Source organism: Varanus komodoensis, unplaced genomic scaffold, assembly GCF_004798865.1.
Source record: "Varanus komodoensis strain SLA01 unplaced genomic scaffold, ASM479886v1 scaffold1, whole genome shotgun sequence".
NCBI classification, from domain to species: Eukaryota; Metazoa; Chordata; class Lepidosauria; order Squamata; family Varanidae; genus Varanus; species Varanus komodoensis.
In genome coordinates, this window is record NW_025335268.1 from 37,755,976 (window position 1) to 37,773,479 (window position 17,504).

At 44.3% G+C, this 17,504-nt stretch overlaps 1 protein-coding gene across 8 annotated transcripts in view; it reads left to right on the top strand.

The window, feature by feature from the left end:
* Window positions 1–16,585: 16,585 nt before the first annotated feature.
* SYNE1 (spectrin repeat containing nuclear envelope protein 1) overlaps window positions 16,586–17,504 on the top strand; it is a 317,660-nt gene continuing 316,741 nt past the window's right edge. For 7 of the 8 annotated variants that reach the window (XM_044422576.1, XM_044422595.1, XM_044422586.1 and 4 more), the window contains exon 1: window positions 16,590–16,729. The gene's annotated coding sequence lies outside the window, so the exon portion shown is untranslated. Of the gene's footprint in view, window positions 16,730–17,504 lie in introns of all 8 variants that reach the window. The other variant, XM_044422636.1, reaches the window with a different exon arrangement.

Below are 17,504 nucleotides of genomic sequence, written 5' to 3' on the forward strand. Positions count from 1 at the left end.
GCAGGAATGTCTGAGCATATGCCTCAGGGCCTTCACAAGGCTTCAAATTGCATACTTAGCATTAGTTTTACAACTGGCATGATTCATGAAAGCGCAGGACAAGCCAGATCTGCCTTAGTACAAGGAACCTGGCGTTCTCCTCCTGCCTAGTCCCTACAGCAGGACCTTCCACTTATTGTGCCTCAGGCTTTGTCAGCTATTATGGAACTCAGAGGAGCGGGTGGCCTTCCTTAGTGGTAGGTCCTTTTTAGAAGGGTTCCACCAGACAGCCTGGACCAACTGGTCCTCCTGAGGCACCCTAGGCTACTTGGGGATGTATAAACTTTTCTGTCAAGGCCCCCTTCATTCAGCCCAGTGCAAGGGGGAAAGACAGTATAAAGTGCTTTGGATTTCTTGACCAACACAGAAATACAAAGCAACAGCTTGTGAACATCCTAACAACATAAGCAGTAGCTTTGCATCCACACAGTCCTGCTCGTGACAAAGCTTTGAGCAAAAAAACCCCCCAAAACCCCCAAAACTGTTTAAAACAATGGAACTGAATGTAAAGGAAATCTTCAAAATCTTTAATCTTCAAAAAGGATAGCGGAGGGGAAAGTCTCACAATAGAGAAAGCTCTAGAAACCCTAGAATCTAGGGCCTAGATAGTGAAGGGAGGTTGGCAGCCACGTGGCATGGATTCTACGAAAACAGATCCTGCCCGATGAGCCTTGTGGAATGCTATGACAAGGTCTCGAGGTAGCTAGACAGAGGGGACACGGTGGACATGGTTTACCTGGATTTCAGCAAGGCCTTTGACAAAGTGCTGCCTAATATCCTGGTTGAGAAATTGTTGAGCTTTGGGATAGATGGATGCACTGTCCGATAGATTAGGGCAAGGTTGACGGACTGCAAGCAGAGGGTGACTATCAGTGGGGGAATCATCCGGATGGCAGCTGGTGATGAGTGGAGTCCCCCAGGGCTCAGCTCTGGGACCAATTCTGTTCAAACTTTTTATCAGTGACATGGAGGATGGGATAACCAATCTGCTGACTAAATTTGCCGATGATACCAAAGTGGGGGCAGTGGCCACAACTAAGGAGCAGGTGATCCAGTTCCAGAAGGATCTGGACAGGCTGTGGAAGTGGGGTGGGGACAACAGGATGGCATTCAATGTGGATAAGTGCAATGTCTTGCACTTAGGACACAAGAATGAGTGTCACAGGTACAAGATGAGGGACAAGTGGCTGGAAAATAGCACTTGTGAAAGGGATCTTGGGATACTTGTTGACAGCAGGCTGAACATGAGCCAGCAGTGTGATGCAGCACTTAAGAAGGCAAACACACACCTTTGGATGTATAGGCAGAAGTGTGGCTTCCAGATCTAGGGAGGTGTTGATACTGCTCTACATGACTCTGGTGTGCCCACAGCTGGAGTACTGCATCCATTTCTGGGCTCCACATTAGGAGAAACATAGATAGGTTAGAACTGGTTCAGCACAGGGTCACAGGAATGGTAGCCAGGTTCGGAGGGATGACATATGAAGAGAGATTAAGGAAACTGGGAGTCTCTTCAGCCTGGAGAAGAGGAGACTCTGAGGGGCTCTTTCAGCAACTTATAGGTATGTGAGGGGATGTCATGTGGAGAAGGCCATGACCTACTCTTCCTTTCAGTGGAGGGTAGGGCACATTCCAGTAGGGCAAAGCTCAAGGAAGGAGGCTTCAAGTTGGATGTCAGGAAGTACTTCCTGATGGTTAGAACCCCTAGAATATGAAATGGGCTTCCAAGGGAGGTAGTGGAGGCCCCATCAGTGAGGGTGTTCAAGGAAAGATTGGACAACCACATGTTGGGGGTTACATGAGCAGAGCCAGCTGGAGCTGATGGGGGGGGGGGATCAGAATAGATGGTCAAGGCGGTCCCTTCTGACTTGCTTTGTTTCTATGTTTCTATGAAAAAGGAAAGAGCAAGGAAAGCAACCATTATCTACACAGAAATTTATATTAAAAACAGCTCAAATTGTTCTAACTTTGCTAATACATTTCCATCTGCTTGAATCATATGCAGAATGCATTGCTTAGAAGATTGTCCAAGAGAAATCATCTTGGTCTCTGGTTATATGTTGTTAGGAAGACAGAGAATGGGAAATTTGTTGCTTTTACAGGAATGTGAGATAAGTAGAAACCTGTTCCTAAGTAGGGATGGACTGCTGTATTATCTTACATTGCAATGCCTCCATTTTTGATGCCAGCAAATCAGAAAATTACTTAATGGTCGTATGTGGTAAACAAGTACATTGATTTTAAAATGTAATTGTATTCATTCTGAATATCATTTGCAAATGTCTATGCAAGGCTTCCCACTGCCAATTTAAACCCCAGCTTTTGGAAAACAAGGGCAAAAGTGTTGTTCCATCAATGCATTAAAATATTCAAGATAAAAAGCACTGATTTTTGTAGAGGAATGCTGAATTATGCATAAAAGGAACTTTCTGTCAACATCAAAAGGGGGAAACAAAGTGAAATAAGCATTAGTTGAGCAAAACAGTGACAGGTTTTTGGCTTCCAGAGTTCCCTTGAAGAAAAGGATCTCTCATATGATTAAGGAATGTATAATTTATTTAACAGTAGCACTTGATTTTTGTTGAAAAGCAGAGGGGAAACTTGTCTGTTAGATGGCTCACAGGGGATGTCTAAAGTGTGTCTTTGTATCTTACACATAGAAAGCCATCATGCCCCTTCCACAAGATCCTCTCTGGTGACTTTGGAAAGTATCTAGTAAGACCAAAGCATTAGCCAATGGTAGGTTTGGCGGAATCGGTGGACTAGGTGTAAACATGAAGCTTGTAAACTCCACCAGGACAAAGCTGGTGCATTTTCCTCTGTTGATCAAACACAACTGGGAAACCGGCAACTCTGTAATTGTTGCTAATATGAAAACTCCTGCAGAGGAGTAATGTATTGAGGCATTCTTCCCCTATTATCATTCTTATAAAAGGCTCTAATGTTACAAAATACATTAATGGAATATACAAAATACAATAAAATACAATGTAAGGCAAGGCACAAGAGTTCAAATCAAGACAATATCTTGTTATACAGACAATAGGATCTTGTATTCACAACTCTATATGAAGTTGTCTTATTTCACTGACACTTGCATCAGAAATCAGCTCCATGCACAATGACAGAAGCATTTTCTAATCCTTGTTCATATTTTTAACACCTGTCATGAACCTTAGCGGAGAGCCGGTATGGTGGTGAGATTGTTGGAGTGGAGACCTGAGGTCCAGTTCACTGGGTGACTTTGGGCTTATCATGATTCCCAGCCCAACCTACCTCCCAGGGCTGTTCTTGTGAGGATAAGAATGGAGAGGGGGACCCTGTCAGCTACTTTGGCTTCCTTGCAAGAGGCAAAACAGTGGGATATCAATGCAATGTCACATAGCAAGCGGAGCTTTTACCCTGTCCCTTTGTTTAAGAGAAGACCATTCCAGCAGCAAGTGGAGATGACCTAGGTTGGGGCAGCAATGACGAGCAGAGATAGGTACGCTTCTGTCAGTGTGCCAATGTGCCACTTGAGCACTTTGGGGGCGGCTGTCAGTCATGCTTTATAGTGATTTACTTGGCAAGAATGGCAATGCCAGTCTTGCTAAACAGTTGTGGGACTTAACCCACACTGGCTTTTGTTATATAGAATCAGACAAGATGTGGTATGGATGAACCCTACAACAGACTATTCTGTTTTTTCAAAGTTGACCACACTAAGTCACAATGGCCAGTTGCCATGGGTCACACAGTATTACAAAGAATCAACCATAACAATGGTTGTCATGCAGACCCAGTCAATGAATAGGGTCATACGTCACAATAAGACACTACAAGTCACCATAAGCCACAATAAGCCAATGGTAATGGATTTTACCATTGTTTGCTGTGTCTCCAAACCTGGTCATGGTATTTCAGTGTGGTATGTTTGGTCTTTACAAACCATGGCAAGAAACAACAGTGTGTTCTATGGCTTCTGCTTACCATAATGGTATATTTTGATGTTCAAACCCAGCATCTTGGTTTACATGGTCCTGGTGTTCAACTACAACACAGGCCCCTGGAAAATCCAGCCACTCCACCCAGCTTCTGCTACCCATCTCTGCCCAGTAACAGACACATTGCTTCTTGTCTTGCTCCTGCAGGCTGCTCTCTGTTCCCCTCCTGCTCCACCTTCTCTGTTGTCACCCAGATTTCCACCTGTCATTTTCTAACTGCAGAGAAGTGTGCAGAGCTGCCCAAAGAGCAGCCATGGAGTCAGCTGGTCTCTGCACTTTCACCTGTTTGCTGCAGGTCTAACAGGTGCCAGTCTGAACAGTTTCATTCCAAAGCATTTGGATACTCAGATATATGACAGCACAAGGAAGAATATGATCATAGGAGTGGGGGAAAGACAGATGAGGGGCACTGATTTTGGGCAGCACAGCTTGCACCCCAGAAGATGATTTCAATGTGTGTTCATGAGAGGAAAAACCTGTTGTTTTATATAAAGAAATCTTAAAAAGAAAAGCAAAAATATTTATATGTTGCTGAAATAAATATATGCATTAACATAGAGGAGTCTTTCCTGTTGGGAGGATTTGGTTTGAGGTTGGGAAGATTTGCCTGTGTTAGAACAAGGACTGCAGAGGATTTCAGTGGGGATTGTGGAGAATATTCCCATAAGAGTGTGAAAGAAAATTGAGCAGGGTATCATATGTCTGGGAAGATATAATTTCTGGCCAGACAGGAGGAAGGAGGACTTGCTTTCATGCTCATCCAAAGGGATGGGAGGACAGGTCACTGGGAGAAGAGTAAGAGCAGCTGCCATGTAGGATTGTGGGAGGTGAAGGAGGGTGAAAATGAAGTTGCTGAAAAAGTACTAAGTGAGGACTGGCATGGAGGAGCAGGAGTCTGGTGAGAGTCAGTGTGGTGTGTTGGATAGAGAAATGGGAGACCCAGGTTCTAATCCCCGATCACCTGTGAAGCTTACTGGGTGACTTTGGGCCAGTCGCTCACTCTTAGCCTGGCCCACTCCACAGGGTTGTCATCGTGAAGATAACAAGTGTAGTGGAGAACTGTGTAAGTCATAAAAAGGTGGGATATAAATGCAACGGAATATTAAAAATGTGGTATCGATGAGACAAGAGAAATGAAGCTCTCTGAGAGGAGAGATTGGGCTATGCCAATGAGCAGGGAGAGGAGGAAGTTGGCCTGATTCCTTCCCTCCGCAGCACTTCAGACAGCCAAAGCAGCCACCTGGGTAAAATGCACAGGGGTGGCAGATATTGTCCCTGCTGTGCCTCACTCCAGGCACTGGATGCACGTAAGCCTCTGAGGCTGGAGGTGTCCATGTACGGAGGGCAGGGGGCAATAGGATTATCTTAATCACTCAGGTCCAAGCTGTTCAGAAGCCTGGTAAATGCATCTTTAGCTATTATATCAGGGTGAAACCCCCACTCTTTTAATGCACTATGATTAAATTAGGGCCTCCCGCTACCTGCTATTTATTTATTTTAATGAGGATGCAATTACTAAAGATGCATTTAGAGTGCAGTGCTATTCATGTTTAGACAAAAAACTTTTCTGTCTGAGCATGCATAGGATTGCATGCTTAGCCTCATGGTCCTCTGCTTTCTTCCTGTTCCACATTGTGGTTACTGAGACACACACCTATCTCTGTCACTCAGCAGAAGAGGTATCACCCTCTCCATGGTTATCTTCTTCAAAGCATTCAAGAAATCTCTCCAATTATCAGGCAATCATCTAGCCAGTAGCTCCCAGCAGCTGGCCTGTCTGGGCTATTAACCAGTAATCTACTTAACAAGGAGGCGGTTAGCCAGCATTATTACAATAATGCTGAGATAAGTTCTTGAGTACATTTACTTGAAATTACATTTAATTGAAACCCCATTGACTTGCTTTCGGAAGGGCTGCAGAGTTAGCTAGCTATAACTTTTATATAAATGAAAAGCTCTCACTTAGGTCCTTTGATGCCTTGGCATCCTATCTACAAAATCCAACAGTTCTAAAATACAGATGAGCTTTCACATATGCAAGACTCAATATACGGTCATCAGCTGTACTCGAGGGTCAGTTTAAAAGAATCCCTTTGAGAAATCACTTATGTCCATGCAGAGATGGCAATATTGAAACAGTGGCCCATGTACTATTATTTTGCAATGTCTATACAAACATGTTTTCCTGACTGTCCAGAAGGTGGTGGTATGTGTCTACTTTTTATTTTTAAGTTCCAACAAATCATTGCTTTTCAGCTCATTTTTATTATGCAACCATGGTTATTTTTAGCGGCTGACTTTGCAAGAGCCAGGCCTGGTGGGAGGATCAACAGAGATCTTGCCTGCTGTTTCTCCTTTTTAGAAAAGCCTTTTTAGTTAGACAGGCCTCTGACCCCAACATGTTGCCTTACTGGTAATGATGGAGAAGCTTTAGGGCCTCTTCCAATGACTTTTCATTATCCTGTCTCCTTCCTGCCCCCATACCCAGAGCTCTTACAAGGTTGCTCTTGCTGCAGCTGCTAGGGAATGAGGATGGGAGAAGCAATCAATGGCAGATGGCCCCATCTTAGCAGTGCCTGTTGTTTTGGAAGTTAGACTCCCCCATGCTCTTGCAGAGACCATGTTCTTGCCGGAACCCTCCACATTCTTGCTCAGTAAGACATGTGATCTCATTAACTAGGAGAATGGATGCAATTGTTGTATCTGTACCTCCCTGTAGCTGAACCTCTCTAGGAGTTATACAACAATGTATAAAGCAAAACAATGAAACATCATACAAATAACATCAAACAACAATGTTAAAAGAATTTAAAATTGATTTTAAATAGCTTAAATGCAGTAAAAATACAATTAAAAGACCCAAAAAGAAGAGGAATTGCCTAAATAATTCCCTCAGGCCCCTGGATTACCAAGGAGGTCTTTAAAGAGCTATTCATAGTGGCTTGTCTTGACCTGGCACTGAAAAGATGGCAAATTGGGCAGCAGGAGGGTTGTAACAGGGAGATTGTTCCAAAGAAGGGGGGTCACAACAGAAAAGACCCTCTCCTGGTTGCTGCCAAGCCTCTCATGAGATTGGCACTCGGAAGTAAGCAGCAGAGGCTGAGCATCTTGCAAACAATCTCCATATTTGCATATTTTCACTGACCTGATATCTTGAATGGCTTCCTGGACTAGGGAATGAGAGTCTGATTCTCTACTGTTTGCCCAATACTTTATGCTGGGGTTCTCATTTACAAATGTATGTTGTGATGGCCAGTGGCTACATTAATGATTTTTTTTTTTTTTAAGTAGAGTAACAGCAACGAAGATTATCACCAGTCATGGTTCTTGCATGGAATGCTCACAGTCTCTTTCAGTCCTGTATATTTTACCTAAATGTCTACTGATTTTATATCAATCAAATCAATCACAACAAAAGGTTTAATATGATGTAGGTTGTTCACTAGTAATACATATTCCTTTCCCCCGATCCTCTGGAACTCACTTGGGACACGAAGAGGGGCTACAGGGGAGGAGAGAATGAGGACATCTCATTGGACCCAACCCAGATGTATTTATTTGCACATTGCATTTGTATCATACCTTGTGGAATGCAAAGTAGTTATGATTCCAAGATGGTCTTCCCTCTGAGCACTGACATAGACCTAGACCTCCTCAGTTTCATTATGCTGTGCTCTCAGGCCATGCTCTTGTTCAAAGAAAGCCCAATTGTTAATTTTAAAGCTAATAAGGAATTTTAGAAATACTCTTATGAATTATCTATAGAATGGCTTCTGTTATTTTTTTCAAAGCTTCACCTATTTAGGCTGACTGACAACTATGTTTGAACTTCAGCATCCCTTAGTTGAAAAATTAAAAACATTCTTATTTTAAGTAGGATTCCTCACTCGGAACACCAAGAAGCATATTGTTCTACTGAGCATTCAATCCTTTCCTAGTGGGCAGTGTATAACCATTCTGAATGTGAAATAAAACCAGTGCCTTTTTACTAAGGAAGACATAAGAAATGGTGTAAGATATTTACCTAACAAGATGAAAAACTGATGTGTCTTAAAAAGGAAACACAGGCAAGAATGAACCCAACCACTTCCTTTTGTCAACGCCCTTAGCACAATTGGTGCTGTGTAAGACACATGCAAAATCAGGTATTGGAAATACTGTCTTATACTACAAGCATTCAAGTGACGGGAGCTTCACAGAGATCTTGCCCCAAATGCTGAGGCTGAAAGAGAAAGAGGGAGGGGGAAGGAGAGACACATTAGTAATCTATGGGACCAGGGCTAGGCGAAAGATCTAATAAGTGCCTCTCTTTATATATACTGGGTTGGATCCAGATTTAGCTGTGAGCAGTAAGACTGACAGAAGCAGACTTTGCCACCCCATCCTCTCATGTGCCCCCAAATTGCTCCATAGCCACCTGAAAGCGTTCTGCAGAGGGTCAGTGGACCCTGCTGAATGGGCTGTACTTTGCTTGCCTCTGTTTTCAAGCCCCCCCCCCACACCCTTTGTATGCACCACAGGGGGCTAGAGGAGCTGCCATAGGGAGGGAGGGCAGAGAAGTCCACTTTTGCCAGCTCCATTGCACAGGCCTAAAATTGGATCCAATTCATGGTTCCGCGGAGACCTCATTGAATTACACAGCATTCATGACCTGTCTGAGGCTTCTGCTGTGATCGCTCATTGCTACTTCAATGAGTATGTACAAGGTTGAACTTCTCATTTTTTTCTGCCAGACTTTCATCTCTCCATATCTGAATCCCGCTGAAGTCATTGAAGGTTAGTCACAGATAACTTTCCTAATTGTCTTAAACAAGGCATGATGTCCAAAGGCGTAGCCATGTTAGGCTGTGCAACAAAATAACAAAGAGTCTTGTGGTACTTTAAGACTAGCAAATATATTATGGCATAAGCACCTCATCAGGCATATGACATGTTATCAACAGTCACCAGATACATGTACACATGGCTGAGCAGGCAGGTCATAAATAGCGAAGTGAGAGGGAAATGAAATGCAGAAAGTACAGGCTGTGATAATTACCTTAACAGTGTTTCTGTTATTTGCTGCCAAGTCATCAGTCTGAATTATGTATTTGCAATAGATTGTTGGCTTCAGAGAATTCAATGAGTCACCCCCCCCCCCGCTTCATTTCTGACCCCACTGGAGTCAGCTTTGTTTCCTAATTTTGCACTCCTGTCACCTATCATTGTCTGCATGTCTTCTTTTGGTGTGTTTTCAATCTCCTGTTGAATGCCTACATAAAAGTTTTCAATTACTTCTTCTTCCTCAGCATTTGTTGCGGGAGCATAGACTCGAATGAGAGTTATGATGATAGGTTTTCTGAGAATTCTGACTGGCATGATTCAATTGAACTTTGCATTATAGCCTCTTGCCTCTTACATCTTGCATCCATATTAGAGCCACTTCATTTCTTCTGAGTTTGTCACTTCCAGAGTAAAACACTTTGTATTTGTCTGACTGAATTGTTCATCACAGGGTTTTCAAGGTAAGAAAATTCAGAACTGGTGTACCGTTGCCTTCTTCTGTGTAGTGCTAGCCAGGGTTAGCTTGAGAGACACTGCCATTGTCTGTGAAAATCCTCCACCAGTGTCACTTTCAACTATTGATACCGCCCAGTAGCTGCTCCTCAGGAGTTTCTCCATCCCATCACCATTAGAGTTATCCATTCTCTCTTGCTGATGTGGCTGGCCATTGCTCCTGAAAGGGGGATGCATCTTAGTCTGGTGTCTCAGCTTTAACCATTCCAGCTTGAATGACCCTGCTAGAAAACCATACCTGTGAGAGAGTCTGGCCTCCTGATGGCATTGTGCTTGGTTTCTTTGACACGCTCAGACTCCCTCATCATGTTAAGGTGTGCATACCAGAGGGACACCTGAATAATGACCATTCACAAAAAAGAGGTAACTTGATTAATAGATGTCATTTAATAGCAAGACTGTCTCCTTGTTCAGGCCACAGTGGATGGAGCTGGATTTCTTCATGGATGGTTATTCAACAATCCCATATTGCAATCCATTTTTGAAGTTCACGAAATGGTAAGTGGTGGAGGGTACTGGTTCATAAGGCAATTGATATATACTGAGTGGTTAAAGTATTCATCCAGTGGATTTGAACACTATCATTCCAGGTGTTGGATTTGTATCCATATATTTTTATCCTATAAGGACAAAACTATATAATGTATATAAGTAGAGCCAGTGTGCTATAGTTGTAAGAATGCTGGACTAGGCATCTGGGAGCTCCAGGCTCTAGTTGCTACTCAGCCATGGAATTCAGTGGGTGACTTTGGGCCAGTCACAGCCTCTTGGCCTCACCTACCTCACAGGGTTGCTGTTGAGAGGAGGAAGTGGATTATATAAACCAGCTTGAGCACCTTGAACAGACAAAAATGGCAGGATATAAATATAATAAACAAACAAACGAATAATAACCTGTTTGGCCTATGTAGACTGCAGAAGGCCATTATTAGCAATTAATGTGATTATATATTGGAAGATCTATTTCACTGTTGCAGGATCATATCATTTGATCCTGTAGCAGTGTTGCCAGAGTAGTTAAGTCTGGACTTTCTCTGGACTTGAGCCACTACAACTGCAGAGCTGCATTCTGCAAGCACCACTTATATCTATCTGGGCTGACCTGGTAGGTAAATTCCCACACAATTCTATCGCATGTGTAGCTACTCAAGCAGTAATAGGTTTCTTACCATCACTATAAATCCCTCTTCTCAAGTTTGCATTTTTTCTATACTCTTATATGTAACCCCTTTCATGTTTTTATTATGGTTATTATTTTATGTGAGAGCTTATTAAGTTTAAAGTGGTAGGTACACCTGTAGAACTCAGGCACCAAGTTTCAATTGATACACAAAGGTCCCCACCCTGCACTGCCACTTTTTAGCTTTTTCTAATGGGTGCTTGAAATTTAGCCTTCTACTGGTCGGGGAAGAAAGCTGGGATACTTCAATATCCCAACAACATGCAAGTGAAATTGCTTCAGTGAGCATTTGCGTACTGGGGTCTAATGCAGGGACAGAAAAGGTGCATTGGCTACATCACAAGGGATAGTGAAAATCGAATGTCAAAATCTATGACTTCTTATTTCTGTTCTACAGAGGCCCCTACCATGCACACCAGTTCACAAGAATTGGAAGCACTGTGTTTATTCTGTTGATGTTCCTCTGCCTAGTGCCACAGCCCTGCTACATCATTTCCCAAACACATTCTTTTAAACCCTCTATCAAGGCAAATGTTTAAGTTGTAAAGTAATGCTGGAGAAGGAAATGAAATGACTGGAAATTTCCTAACCTTACTGAGTTATTATTTGTGCTCACAGTTCAAAGGTTCCTCATTCTCGCACAGAAAATAGTCGTGCACACTAATGCGAGAGTAACCCCACTGAATTAAGTGGGGCATTCTTCTGAATAAACAAAGGCGGCATTTCAGAAATAGTGAAACAGAATAAATAACAAACCAAAGAAAGGGTGGTGGTTATGTGTCGTCAAGTTGTCTCCAACTTATAGTGACCCTATGAATGAAAGTCCTCCAAATGTCCTACCCAGACATCCCTGCTTAGCTACTCTAACATCAGGCTGTGGCTTCTTTCATGGAGTCAATCCATCTCTTGTTTAGGCTTCCTTTTCTACTTCCTTCAACTTTTCCTAGCATGATTGTCTTCCCCAGTGAGTCCTGCCTTCTTCTTCTTCTTTTTTTAATAAGTTTTATTTGAAATTATAATCATAAAAAACAAAGAAAGACTGAAGAACAATATCAATCTTCAAAAGCATCGGGCCTGTTGGGTCAGCCCCCACACCTTTCTTTTTCCATTTATGATAACTTAAAAACATATTTAAATCTATGTGAAGTCCCGTTTCTCTAGCCAGTAAGTTTGATAGAAGTCAGTATCTTCATTCTCCTTCAATGATAAAGTCGATCTATCCATTTCTGCACAGTCAAAGATCTTTTTTAGAATCAGTTCATCGGTGGGTAGTTATTCACTTTTCCAGTGTTGAGCAAACGCAATCCTCGTCCCAGTGATTACATGTAAAATCAGATACATTTCTTGTTTACTAATGTCCACCGGTATAATGCCTAATAAAAAAACTTCAGGTTTAAAAGCTAAAAGTTTTTGTAACATTTCCTCAAGCCATTTATGTATTTTAATCCAATACTTTTTCATGTTATCACAAGTCCACTACATATGATAAAAAGTACCCAGTTTATGTTTACATTTCCAACATCCATTTGACGTATTTGGAAACATCTTAGCTACTCTATTTGGTGACAGATACCATCTATAAAACATTCTATACAAGTTTTCTTTATACGAAGTTGCTAATGTTACCTTAATATTTCTCTCCCATAGCTTCCAGGGAGGCCTGCCTTCTCATGACGTGTGCCAAGTATGACAGCTTCAGTGTCATAATTTTTGCTTCTAGGAAGAGTTTTGGCTTGATTTGATCCAGGACCCACTTGCTCATCTTCCTGTCAGTCGAGCGTATTTGCAAAGCTTTCCTCCAGCATCATGTTTCAAACACATCCATTTCTTCCCTGTCAGCTTTTGCATCCTTGCATAGTGATCAGGAACGCAATGGTGTCCATGATGCTGGCCTTGACCTCCAAACAGCCTTACATCTGATTATTTTTTCTGATGCTTTCATTGCTGCCCTTAAACCTCTTCCTTTCTTAATTTCTTGGCTGCAGTCTCCCTTTGAACTGATGACTGAGCTCAGGTATAGAAAACCTTTCACAATTTCAAGTTCTTCATTGTTGAGAGCAAAGTTCTATAACAGGCTAAAAAACACCTTTTCTTTTTGTGGCTCCAACTCATAGACAAGGACCAGAGAAAATGAGGCTGATGTTTTATTTTTAGCTCTTGCATAAATATCTTCCTGTCACTTACCTCTCTTTGCTGCAGTTTCCTTTCTGCAGTGCTCAAGACTGCCAAAGGAGTCTGGGAGGGATCCTTTAAAACTGGTAGAGTGTACAAGTGAAAATGAAGGTGAAAATTGTCCATACACTGGACAAAGGGTAATTCCTTTTATGGATATCCTACGAAAATGTAAAGTGACCATTAGCAGAAAATAGATTTCCTGATTCTACAGTGAAAACACTTCAGGTAAGAAAAAATATATATTAGGGGCAGAGATTCATGATGCAATCACTAAAGTCTGTTCCTAGAATTGCTCCAGTCATGGAAGGGGGAACTGTTGAGGGACACTAAAATGAGAAGAAGAATCCCACAAGAAAGCAAGCCCAGAATTTAAATTCTGTAAAGAAATGTTGTGTGATGAATAATCTGAATTTTAACCAATTGATCAGTTAGGAGAGCAGACCTACTAGGCAGCTCCACAAGAAATCTTCATGGAAGCTCCTTCTCCTGAAATCAGCAGCATGATCTCAGAAGGAAGCAAATGGTGGGTGGATCAGTGGTAGGAAGAGGAGACATTGACCAGCTGGATCCACAAGGCTTTCAGCTCCTGTTCCAGCACACAGCGGGGAAAGAGAGGGGCTCAGAAGCAGGAATGGGAGGTAAAAAAGCTTCTTACCCTACAAGGTCAGAAAATGGATGAAGGGCTAATCCACAGAACAGCCCTCTTCTTTTAAAAAGGAGTATCATCAAAAGTCCATATAGATACAATCTCCATACAGTAAAGTTTGAGATAAATTAAAATGTAATAAATAAAAGACAGGATCCAATGGGATGCTTGTGCCCCTGTGGATTGTCTTGTGGTTTGCCAATTCCTGTCCGTAAGTCTGTAAGACTCATGGTTCGCAGAAGATACTAAGCACCCTGCCAGCCCCCTTCTTCCAAAGCAAGTGGGACTCCATTCATCTCAAATATGTATCAAATCCATTCAGTATATTTTCATGTAATGTTATAGTAACACGTCAAAGCTAAATCAATGGTCCCAGTAATTCATATTGGTGCAAGTCAGGTAAGTATCTGAAACTGTACTTGGTTAATCTAAAAACAAAATAAACAGACCCTAGACACATGGAGTTTGATCCAGGTTTTACAATCCATGAATGGAGGGTGATACAGCTCCTGCCACCCATGGGATCATGTATTCACCAGCAGGATTCTCTCTCCCTGCAGCTGCTTGTGCTCTTCAAAAATTCATTCTAGAGGGTCCCCCTAGCCACCACAGCAGATTTTCAGAGGGTATGAGTAGTTGCAGGAAGAAATACTTCCCTTTTTTGTAGTGGGAACAAAGTCTACAGAAAAGCCAATGTTCTAGTCCAGGGACTGGCAAAAGGTATAAAGAATCTACTTGTCAAACTCTGGGTGATTTGTAGATCAGTAAGGATTTATGACTTTCAGTTATTTAACATTAGAAGCAATAAATCAGAAGCAAATATCAAAATCACAATCACACTCACTACTGCTGAAATAAAGAAAGCTTGAGGTAAACAGAAGTAAATTTTTGTATGTGGAAGGAATGTGAAAGGTCTGTTCTGGTACTCGGAACACATTCCTAGGCTCAGGAGTCCATAATTATCTGTTTCTTTTGCACCAGGCTCTACCAGTTGGGGGATCTCAGATTCTAGTAAAAAAGTGTATCTCTCTCACGGCATGTTGTTTTTACAGTCAAAGACACAATCCTAGGCGTGTTTAGGTAGAAAGAATGCTGACTAGTGGGAATTTTTCTGTCAAAACAGGCATCAAATTGTGTCCTTAGCAGGTATTTCTAATGGGACATAGCATTCTGAACAATTTAGATGATATTTAGGCCAAGCTGTCACATTGTAGTGCTTCCTCTGTTGCTCCTCCTGACTTTAAAAGACTTGTCTGTTGACGTGTTTCATTACTTATTTTTTATTTTTCTTTCAGTGCAGCTGCAGCAGTGGTCTTTCATATGTAGGCTGGCAAAGCACCAGTAATTTTAAGCAGGTGTGGAAAAGTGGCCCATAATGCAATGGATGATGAGTCTGGTGAATTCTCACTTTCTGATTGTCCCACATTTTCTAATTGTGCTGCTTCCACTGACATTCACACACCATTTATTTATTTATTATTTATTTATTAAAACATTTTTATGCCGCCCCATTCGCCGAAGATTAAACTCTATCGCATCACAGAAAACAGGGGATTTGAGTCAGACTCCTCCTTTCCTTGCTAAAGGCCTCTTTCTCAAGGTTTTTTGCCTCTTGGCCACCACACACCCTGCAACACATTTCCCTATTGCTTCTTAACAACCCCACTGGCCTTCTTGACATTCTCATTTAATTTTTGTGCTCAAGTGCAAGCAGTGTGGCTACACCCAGCTCCATGCAAGATCACATACATGCCCTGTAAGGCAACCACTTCGCAATTTCCATTTGCTTTTGCAGAAAGCAAAGGCCCAACTGTTTTTACAAGGAATACAGGAATAAGCCGCTCCATTTTGCCTGACGTTCAGGATGGATGAACGCTGCAGGACTGCCATGGGAGTAGGACATCTGTGCCTGCAGATCCACTTCCAGCAAGAGGCCCAGGAGGAGTAAAGGCTTTAATGTCACTAGCAGGTCATTTCAGGGGATGAGGTGTGAGCGAGCTTTGCTTGCAAACATGCCTACGTGGAGAAAGAAAGGCAAGGTGCCCGGGATTTCAGCTACAGGTGAAAACAGCGCACTGCTCTTTGCAAAGGGATGCGTCTTGCCGCTCGCTGGAGAAGTGCAGAGCTGGCTGCTCAGCAGCTGTGTGTCTGGCTCTCGTTTCCTCGAATCTAACCATGACATCACGTGAAAAAATCTGCCCTTGAAAAATGGTGGACCGCTTCAGCAGAACGATCCGCGGTCCCCTCCGCCCGCTCCTCACGCCACACACGCTATCCCCTTTCGTAGTAATTTTATAAATAAGTCTGACTTTGACAGAAGGAGCACAGCGGGGCGTCGCTGCTACTGCCGGGTGGTTAACAGCCTGGGGGGAGGGGAGGGTAAGCGCAGAGAGAAGGCTGGAAGCCGCCGTATTTCCTCCTCTCCTTCTGCCAGGGTGGGCGAGACGAAAGCCACGCACACGCCACGGGCAACAAATGGCCGCGCGGCTCCTCGCGCTGCCCGGGAACCTCTGCAAGAGGACGGCCCGGGCAAGGCGCGCGCGCGCTCGCTCGCTCGCTCGCGGGCGGGCCGAAGGTGCGAAGGCGCGAGCCCCGGGGGTGGGGGGCGGCCGCGCGTGCACGCTCACACCGGGTCCCTGCCGCCCGTAGCGCCTCTCTTGGGGTCTGTGTGGCAGAGCGCGCCGCCGAGCGCAGCGGAGCCGCACGCACCTGCGTCTGTGCCCCCCCACCGCCCGCATTCCCTCCCTCCCTCCCTCCGTCACGCACAAATCAGCATACAAAAAAGCGCCCGCCGCCGCGGGGGCAAAGCCCCGCTCGCTTCACTGGAGGGAGGCGGGGAGCCGGGCGCGCAAGCAGGCAGGCGGGCAGGCGAGAGGGAAGGGGCGGAGCCTTCGAGCGCCGGCGGCGGCTGCGAGGTGCAGCAGTGCGTGCCCGCGTGTGTGCGCGCGTGTGTACGGCTGTCGCCGGGGCGGGATTGTTGCCCTCGGTAACCAGGGAGCCGGACGGAGGCTCTCCGCCGCCCCACAGCCCCGCGGCGCGAGCGGGAGGCGGCCGCGCCGTTCGCAGAGGGCTCGTGGAGAGCTGCGCACGACCGGCGGGGCAGCGAGACGCGGCGGCAGCGCGGGGTCCCGGGCTGGGAGCGTGACGGAGGTACGCGCGGCGCTGGCTGCATGCGGAGGAGACCACTTTGCCCCCGCCGCCGGGTTGGCGGGCTCGCGGCTCCCTCCTCGGCGGCGTGCGGGAGATGCTCTGCGTCCTGCCCTGTCATGTCCGCTGAGGAGGCAGCAGTGGGAGGAACGGGCAAGCACCAGGGACAGCACAGCAGTGCGGCGTCCCCTCGGATTCTAAGGCACGGTTTGCGCTCTTAATATACATAGCAATACAGATGCCGTAGATAAACAAGAAACCGGATCTATCTATCTATCTGTCCGTGTGCCATGCACCCGCTCTGCCGTAGAATACAGAATAGGAGATTTGAAGCAGAATCAGTCGCTCCCTCTGCAGTTGAGCCCAAGTGAATCGGGACCCGAGATGATTGTAGTCGGTTAGCTGCAAGTTAATGGGGCAAAAAACATTTTCAAGTTGGCCGGCTGAACAGATTTTCTGGCGTTAGTTTGGGGCGCAAAGGGGATGGCTTTAAAATGTAGTAAAATCCTCGAATCTGATTGGAAATAGCCCCAGCAAAATTCTGTGCGTCTACTCTGCCGAAAGGGAGGGGCTCGATGGTTTGGCAGGGTAGGCAGTAGGTGTTGATGAAACCTCTCCAAGTAAGTAGTACCCAAGATGTATCTGTAATATTGTTGCATTGTATTCAACTCATGCAAATGAAGGCAACATGCCTTTTGCTAGGGAAATAATTCTCTTTACTATTAGTTTTTTTAATTAGCTAGAGAGCAGTTATGCACAGTATATACAAGGGAATCAC